The sequence below is a fragment of the Bombina bombina genome, chromosome 8 (genome assembly GCF_027579735.1).
Source record: "Bombina bombina isolate aBomBom1 chromosome 8, aBomBom1.pri, whole genome shotgun sequence".
Taxonomy (NCBI): Eukaryota; Metazoa; Chordata; class Amphibia; order Anura; family Bombinatoridae; genus Bombina; species Bombina bombina.
In genome coordinates, this window is record NC_069506.1 from 279,760,257 (window position 1) to 279,770,256 (window position 10,000).

The window sequence follows — 10,000 nt, forward strand, 5'->3', positions numbered from 1 at the left end:
TATAAAAACAGTGAAATTAACACCCAGATATCTGTATGGTGAGACAATATCATTATAAATGTGTGAGATTGAGTGTTTAAAATTATAGTGCAATTAAAAATTCAATAGAAGTCAAATTCAAAGGCAAAAAATTCTGCTGATGCCACAAATCAAGTTCACCATTAAAGTAAAAAAGCAGAAGAGATTCCTGATTTCAGCTCTTTTACTCTTGTACTCAGTGCTGCACTCACAAAACAATGTAACAAACGTTTTATTATAAAGTAGCAAAACTGTATCACGTAAATCACCAAAAATATCTCTGCACCTTAAAGGGATAGTCTAGTCAAAATTAAACTTGCATGATTCAGATAGAGACTATTCCTTTAAAAGCAATATCAAACCGTAAAAAGCTAACAGAAAAAAAAAATCACTTGTTTTCTTGCAAAATGAGTAATTACAGTGAATTAAGAAAGCAGACAGTGCATAACTTAGGTTTCATTGTCACAGGATTTTTGTAGCAAAAGTCCTCTACTGAACATGGGCACTTAACTGACTACAGCTACGTGTGGGACACTGACAAACTCGCACAAAGCACAAAAGTGAAAGAAAAAAAAAGAAAGCATATGTCCCGGCTTTTCAAAAAAAGATACCAAGGGAACAAAGAAAATTTGATAATAGGAGTTAATTAGAGAATTGTTTAAAATAATTTGCGCTTTCTGAATCATGAAAGAAAAAGTTTGGGTTTCATGTCCCTTTAAGTATAACCCACTAGTTAAGAGTTTTTTTTATTACAACAATTATATCCCTTTAACCATCGGCAATCACATTAAACAAAGGACATGTTCTTACAAGATATGATTGGAGATGTGCAGCACTGGTACAGTATACAGACAGTGACATATAATGGTCCTACTGCTGTGACCTGATCGTATTAAGCAGGAAGCACACCGGAGATATCCAGCAGCAGCAGCCCCTGGCTCTCGTATAATGTCACAAAGTATCACATACTACAGATGGTCATTTACAGCCAAGGGCAGTTTATTAACCCTCTGCCTGCCAGAGAAAGCTGCAGCCAATGGGTTAAAGCTAAAGACCATTAGGGCTTTTGTCCCCAGCTCAGCAGAGGCACCTCTGGGAAGGTAGCAGAACTGACAGTCCCCTGCAGAGAGCATACACTGCCACATTCCTTAGGCTGGGGGCTCCCTGGTGACAGACAAAACCCTTTTATACTGACTCGTTGTCCTGCTGTTCTCTTCGCTGCTCTTCCCAGACCACAAACACCAAATATTCCACATAGACCCAACTGCACACGACATGAGGAAGTCATTGTGTGCCCGAGCCAGGACCGTGGCACTGCCAGCAACCTTAGGGGTGACCCCAGCTCTAGAGAGCCCCAAGCATGTTTGTAGGTTATAAAGAGATTTATATAGGTTGTTACATAGAGATTTATGTAGGTTATAATGTTTGTAGGTTATATAGAGATTATTATAGGTTATATAGAGATCTATGCAGGTTATCTAGCGATTTACATAGTTTATATAGAGAGTTACGCAGCTTATATAGAGATTTACGTAGCTTATATAGAGATTTATGTAGGTTATATAGAGATTTACATAGTTTATATAGAAAGTTACGTAGCTTATATAGAGATTTATGCAGTTATATAGAGATTTATGTAGGTTATATAGAGATTTATGTAGGTTATATAGAGATTTATGTAGTTATATAGAGATTTACGCAGGTTATATTGATATTTACGCAGGTTATATTGATATTTATGTAGATTATATAGCCATTTATGTAGATTATAATTTATGAATATTATATAGAGATGTAAGTATCAGAGTTCTCCACAGAAAATTGCCAGCCGGGTGGCATTATAAAGTAAGCAGAAGACAGTATAAAGTAGCCAGGTTGCATTATAAAGTAACCGTGTGACATTATAAAGTAACCAGGAGACATTATAAAGTAACCAGGAGACATTATAAAGTAGTTGGGTGGCATTATAAAGTAACCGTGTGACATTATAAAGTAACCAGGTGACATTATAAAGTAACCAGGTTGCATTATAAAGTAACCAGGTGACATTATAAAGTAACCAGGTGACATTATAAAGTAACCAGGTGACATTATAAAGTAACCAGGAGACATTATAAAGTAACCAGGAGACATTATAAAGTAGTTGGGTGGCATAAAGTAACCGTGTGACATTATAAAGTAACCAGGAGATATTATAAAGTAACCAGGTGACATTATAAAGTAACCTGGTGACATTATAAAGTAACCAGGAGACATTATAAAGTAGCTGTGTGACATTATAAAGTAACCAGGAGACATTATAAAGTAACCATGTGACATTATAAAGTAACCAGGAGACATTATAAAGTAGCCGAGTGGCATTATAAAGTAACCGTGTGACATTATAAAGTAACCAGGAGACATTATAAAGTAGCCGAGTGGCATTAAAAACTAACCAGGAGACATTATAAAGTAGCCGAGTTACATTATAAAGTAACCGTGTGACGTTATAAAGTAACCAGGAGACATTATAAAGTAACCAGGAGACATTATAAAGTAACCAGGAGACATTATAAAGTAGTTGGGTGGCATTATAAAGTAACCGTGTGACATTATAAAGTAACCAGGTGACATTATAAAGTAACCAGGTTGCATTATAAAGTAACCGTGTGACATTATAAAGTAACCAGGTGACATTATAAAGTAACCAGGAGACATTATAAAGTAACCAGGAGACATTATAAAGTAACCAGGAGACATTATAAAGTAACCAGGAGACATTATAAAGTAGTTGGGTGGCATAAAGTAACCGTGTGACATTATAAAGTAACCAGGAGATATTATAAAGTAACCAGGTGACATTATAAAGTAACCTGGTGACATTATAAAGTAACCAGGAGACATTATAAAGTAGCTGTGTGACATTATAAAGTAACCAGGAGACATTATAAAGTAACCATGTGACATTATAAAGTAACCAGGAGACATTATAAAGTAGCCGAGTGGCATTATAAAGTAACCGTGTGACATTATAAAGTAACCAGGAGACATTATAAAGTAGCCGAGTGGCATTAAAAACTAACCAGGAGACATTATAAAGTAGCCGAGTGACATTATAAAGTAACCGTGTGACGTTATAAAGTAACCAGGAGACATTATAAAGTAGCCAGGAGACATTATAAAGTAACCAGGAGACATTATAAAGTAACCAGGAGACATTATAAAGTAGCCGAGTGGCATTCAAAAGTAACCAGGAGACATTATAAAGTAGCCGAGTGGCATTAAAAAGTAACCAGGAGACATTATAAAGTAGCTGTGTGACATTATAAAGTAGCCGAGTGGCATTAAAAAGTAACCGTGTGACATTATAAAGTAATGTATATACACATATTAACACATACACCTAGTTCCCATAGGCCACAATATTAAGGCACTTTTCATTGACGTCTTTTTTTCCCAAACACCCCACACCCATCAACTTTAGCCCCCAAAGACTGCCTAGTACAGTTATTTTATTAAAAAATAAAAGTGCTACAATTTTTAATAAAATACACTAGACTGTATTTTGGGGGCATTTGGGGCACATTTATAAAATTAACCACAGATCTGATCTCTGGTTATGTAATATTAACAAATTAACAGGTGTACTTTGAATCTCCACCCCTATACTTTGATTTCTACAAAGCTCTGCACCTGTTACTAGTTGGTTCTTGAATATCTCACAAGCTGTAGTAGTAACTCAGTGTTTCTATTGTCCTGCATTGTTCCTGCACAGATTTTCTCCTGTGAGGAATTTTACTTTACATATCATCAGGAGGATTACTTCTACCTGATTCTACTTATTGGCATCTTGTCATCTAACAGCAAGTGTTAAAGTGAATGTAAAATTTGATGAACCAGTGCCCGGTTTTTAATAATCCTATTAAAAACAGGGGCACTTTCATTCATCAAAACTTTACATTTCACTGGTTTTGTTAAAATACTTACCTTTTCTTCGTGAAAGCCGCTCCCAGTGCTTCCCCCGGTCGTCACAAGCCTCTTCCAACGTCAGAAATGACGATCCCGGCCTTTCTCCGATCACGGCGTTGCTTTAGGCAATGATTCCCCCGGGGGGGGGGGGGGGGTAGAGCCATTATTGGAGGATGCCGGAATCGTCATTGCTGACGTATGAAGAGGCTTGCGACGGGCGGGGGAAGCGCTGGAACGGCTTTCACAAAGAAAAGGTAAGTATTTTAATGAATGAAAGTGCCCCTGTTTATAATAGGATTTTTAGAAACTGGGCACTCATTCCGCAAACTTTACATTCACTTTAATGCCCAGTGTTTCTCTCATTGAACCGTTTGTCATTTCATTCAGCAGTCTGACCTCTCCTATCTCAGCCTCCTATGAAGTTTACTAAAATTGTAATCTCTGCTCCACATCATTTCTCTCTAAACTGCCTGCTTTTCAGTAAGAGGACAAGCAGATTCTGTTATTCAGAGGTGAGCCTTTCCTAAAGAACTGTTCATTGTATGCTGCATCAGTTTGTTTCCAGCTAACCAACTCGGCTCCCGAGCCTCTGTCACACCCTCTTATAATATGCAGCTTCTAGCTGTATATTCAGCTTTACCAATTAAAGCAACTGCAGGGAGTGTATAAACTGGATACCAGTTCCTGTTTGCTTCCACTCTCAGCATACACATATATATCTGCAAAGTACTCATCAGTTATTTCACAGAGACTTAATACAAGTACTTTACTATTAAGTTACTGCAACCTCTCTAACAACTGTTGCAAAAAAGCCATTCTGTAATTGTGGTCTTTTATATAAACTGCTACTGGTTGTGACAGGTTAATTTTATAAGTGTTAATTGCTACTGCAAGCCTGTAGTAGCAATAACCAGCCAGTTGTAATGGCTGATTATTTATCGCACGCCCACCAATGGGGAAATTTGCCAGTTTGCGGGTGCACTATAAAATTAGCGATCCACTAGCCAAATATGTTTTCTCCTTGTCGCACAGTACTTCCGCCTCTCTTTCACACACTGGGGTTCATATGAAGCGTGTGACACACAGAGGAGCGCAGAACAAATCATCAGAGGACAAATGCCATAAAACAAATACCATAAATACCACTTCTATAGTAACTGCATCTGGTGCTGCACCTGTTGAGGAACCAATTCCTGCCTGGCTCTTGCTTTACACATATTGGGCCTGATTACAAGTGGAGCACAAATGTTTGCGCGCGAGTGATAAGGGGTTTATCGTGGGGGTTTGCACTCAACGGGTTTACTGCACGTATTAGGAGTTGAAAGTAAATGTGATCGCTTGAGAACAATCGCGATTTATGCTAGAATGATTATACATATATTATATATATTATGCCAAAATACCATCAGATATATGTAGCAATATTTTTGAATAAATAGAACATATTATTCTATGTGAAGAGCATTAGAATGTGAAATAATAATATTTAATGTTGGGTTAACGCACATGAGAATATGAGATCAGGTTTGCGCGAGAGTAGGGAGTTAGGTTTTTGTTTCCACTTTTTTTTTGGTCGGGTTAGCGTGAGCAAAAACAGTTTACTTTCAACTCATAATACAAGTGCAACTCGACCAGCGCAAAAAACGTACTTCTAGCGCAATTAACACTTGAGCGGGAGCGTTAATTAATGCTACACTTGTAATCTGGTCCATTGTAAGTAATCTCTATTCTCTGCACAGCAAGAAATACAAATAAAAACAGAGACAGGAGCGCTAGCTAACAGCACAGGACACAGCCTTCGTACAGGATATAGCACTGGTCCTTAAGGGCTAAACGACCAGTGCCATCGCTAAGGGTTTAGGACATAGAAGTGAAATTGACGTACATATGTAAGCAGGCTCCACACCTTCAGCTGGGCCCTAACAGGAGCCTGTGTGATTACCACTTGTGTCCTTATTTAGCATTTGTAGAATTCATTCATCACACAACAGCGCTTCCCCTACATTCCCAGCATATTAACCCCTGTGTGCCTTCTGTGCAAGCAGCGGCTGTGTTTCCTATTCACATAAATACAAGTGCGTCTTGTCGCTGTGCAGAAGCAAGCCCCGGGGCTATTTATAAAGTTGAGGATTTAAGCCACGACAGTTTGTTCTGTCATAAAAAATAAAGACGTGGAAAATACAAACTGCTGCTGGCTAAATATGGCCAAACATAACATATGAGCTCCCCCCCCAAAGAAAAAATCCGGTTAATACCAAACGAGTAACAGATTAAGATGGCGAGGGTCAAGAGGCCAGACGCTCAGTGTGCATTTAACTACTGAGGGACACGGCTCTTACTGCCAGCAGTGTACTAATTTAACCCCCTGCCTGCCTACTAAAGGTTAAGGGGTCACTGGCGTCTCCAAAACACTTAAAAGGGGCACTGAGAGGTGAGCTCCCGCGAGAGAGAAAGAAAGAGAGAGAAAGAGAGAAAGAGAGAAAGAGAGAAAGAGAGAAAGAGAGAAAGAGAGAAAGAAAGAAAGAAAGAGAGAAAGAAAGAAAGAAAGAAAGAGAGAAAGAAAGAAAGAAAGAAAGAAAGAAAGAAAGAAAGAAAGAAAGAAAGAAAGAAAGAAAGAAAGAAAGAAAGAAAGAAAGAAAGAAAGAAAGAAAGAAAGAAAGAAAGAAAGAAAGAAAGAAAGAAAGAAAGAAAGAGAGAATCTGTTGAAACCCAAGACTCCCAAAGCATACACCGCTAGTGTCGTAACTAGAGACTCCCAAAGCATACACCACTAGTGTCCGTAGTAACTAGAGACCCCAAAAGCATACACCGCTAGTGTCATGACTAGGGACCCCCAAAACATACACCACTAGTGTCCGTAGTAACTAGAGACCCCAAAAGCATACACCGCTAGTGTCGTAACTAGAGACCCCCAAAGCATACACCACTAGTGTCCGTAGTAACTAGAGAACCCAAAAGCATACACCGCTAGTGTCGTAACTAGGGACCCCCAAAAGCATACACCACTGTCTGTTGTAACTAGGCCGCCCAAAGCATACACCACTAGTGTGTCGGTTGTAACTAGAGACCCCCAAAGCATACACCACTAGTGTCTGTAGTAACCAGACCCCCAAAGTATACACCACTAGTGTCTAACTAGAGACCCCAAAAGCATACACCACTAGTGTCTGTTGTAAGTAGACCCCAAAAACATACACTACTAGTGTCTGTAGTAACTAGACCCCCAAAGTATACACCACTAGTGTCTAACTAGAGACCCCAAAAGCATACACCACTAGTGTCTGTTGTAAGTAGACCCCAAAAACATACACTACTAGTGTCTGTAGTAACTAGACCCCCAAAGTATACACCACTAGTGTCTAACTAGAGACCCCAAAAGCATACACCACTAGTGTCTGTTGTAAGTAGACCCCAAAAACATACACCACTAGTGTCTGTAGTAACTAGACCCCCATAAGTATACACCACTAGTGTCTGTTGTAACTAGACCCCCAAAGCATACACAATTAATGTCTGTTGTAACTAGACCCCTGAAGCATACACCACTAGTGTCTGTTGTAACTAGACACCGCCAAAGCATACACCACTAGTGCTTGTTGTAACTAGACACCTCCAAAGCATACACCACTAGTGCCTGTTGTAACTAGACACCTCCAAAGCATACACCACTAGTGCCTGTTGTAACTAGACACCTCCAAAGCATACACCACTAGTGCCTGTTGTAACTAGACACCTCCAAAGCATACACCACTAGTGCCTGTTGTAACTAGACACCTCCAAAGCATACACCACTAGTGCCTGTTGTAACTAGACACCTCCAAAGCATACACCACTAGTGCCTGTTGTAACTAGACACCTCCAAAGCATACACCACTAGTGCCTGTTGTAACTAGACACCTCCAAAGCATACACCACTAGTGCCTGTTGTAACTAGAGACCCCTAAAGCATACACCACTAGTGTCTGTTGTAACTAGAGACCCCCAAAGCATACACCACTACTCAGAGACCCCACAATATGATCTCCAATGTCTGTTGTACCCAGAGCCGCACATTTCATACTCCACCTAGTATCTGTCATAACGTGAGCCCCCCAAAACATACACCACCTAGTGTTTGTTGTACCCCAAAAGCAGAAAGCATAGTGTACGATACCCCTGGAGCCCCCACAGTAGACACCCCCAGTGCCCTCTGTAATCTGTACCCCCCCATGTCTGTTATGCGGCGGAGGAGCTGCTATTTCTAGGTGTCACATGCTGTCACTTTAGTTCAGTGATTTAATGAGAGAGCAGACTTTGTACTTTATTTCCCATGTGTATTTCTCTCTGCGCCTTCCCCAGGGTTTCCTTCTGTTTTTCATAAAAATGTATAAAATGTGCACTGAACATTACTGAGGTCGAACCAGGGTCAGCTGTATCAGGTATCAAAGATCCCGGGTCACCCCAGGCAAATGGAGGAAGTGACATATGCTGGGCGCATTAGCTCAGTACACACAGGGGCCAGGGACTAGTATTGTTTGTGTTATATACAAATCTTAAAGGGACACTGTACCCAAACATTTTCTTTTCTGATTCAGATAGAGCATGCAATTTTAAGCAACTTTCTAATTTACTCCTATTATCAAATGTTCTTAGTTCTCTTGCTATCTTTATATGAAAAAGAAGGCATCTAAGCTTTTTTCTTGGTTCAGCACTCTGGACAGCAGTTTTTGATTGGTGGATGAATTTATCCACCAATCAGCAAGGACAACCTAGGTTGTTCACCAAAAATGGTCCGGCATCTAAACTTAAATTCTTGCATTTCAAATAAAGATACCAAGAGAATAAAGAACATTTGATAATAGGAGTACATTAGAAAGTTGCTTAAAATTGCATGCTCTATCTGAATCACGAAAGAAAATTTTTGGGTACAGTGTCCCTTTAAGAGGATTCTCTGTAGTTGAGAAGGGACATAGAACTCATGTTAAATTTACGTCTCCTAAACCTATTGCTACCAGCTTCTAAAATGTTTACTCTTGGCTCCTAAAGTTATTACTACAGCTCCTGTTACTTCTTCAGCTCTTAAAATTGTTCATCTCTGTGACTCCAAACATTCTTACTAGCGGTTACTAAAATTATATTCATACAACACTAAAGGCTTGTAAAATTGTCACTACTTGTTTGTAAGACATCTCACTTCCAAAATTGTTACTTCAGGGTCCTAAAATTCATAAACCAGTGAGTACACTGTAAACAAATATGCCAGTAAATTATAAATAAGCACACAAGTGAGTAATTTGTAAATAAACTTACTAGCGAGAAACGTGTAAATAAACCTACTAGCGAGAAACGTGTAAATAAACCTACTAGTGAGAAACGTGTAAATAAACAAACATACTAGTGAGAAATGTGTAAATAAGCATACTAGTGAGAAACGTGTAAATAAACAAGCATACTAGTAAGAAACGTGTAAATAAACCTACTAGTGAGATACGTGTAAATAAACACACCAGTGAGCAATGCATGTAAATAAATACACCAACAACGCATGTAAATAAATACACCAGTGAGTAACATGTAAATAAATAAACCTACTAGTGAGAAATGTGTAAATAAGCATACTAGTAAGAAACGTGTAAATAAACCTACTAGTGAGAAACGTGTAAATAAATACACCAGTAAGTAACGCATGTAAATAAATACACCAGTGAGCAACATGTAAATACACCAGTAACGCATGTAAATAAATACACCAGTGAGTAACGCATGTATATAAATACACCAGTAACATGTAAATAAATACACCAGTAACATGTAAATTAATACACCAGTAAGTAACGCATGTAAATAAATACACCAGTGAGCAACATGTAAATACACCAGTGAGTAACACATGTAAATAAATACACTAGCGAGTAACATGTAAATACACCAGTGAGTAACGCATGTAAATAAATACACCAGTAACATGTAAATAAATACACCAGTAACATGTAAATAAATACACCAGTAACATGTGAATAAATACACCAGTGAGTAACATGTAAATAAATACACC

At 38.7% G+C, this 10,000-nt stretch overlaps 1 protein-coding gene and 1 pseudogene across 2 annotated transcripts in view; one reads left to right on the forward strand and one right to left on the reverse strand.

Moving 5' to 3' along the window:
- CDON (cell adhesion associated, oncogene regulated) overlaps positions 1-10,000 on the reverse strand; it is a 454,734-nt gene that overhangs the window by 101,378 nt on the left and 343,356 nt on the right. The gene's annotated exons all lie outside the window — the stretch shown is intronic.
- LOC128639007 (trichohyalin-like) overlaps positions 1-10,000 on the forward strand; it is a 28,072-nt pseudogene that overhangs the window by 3,260 nt on the left and 14,812 nt on the right.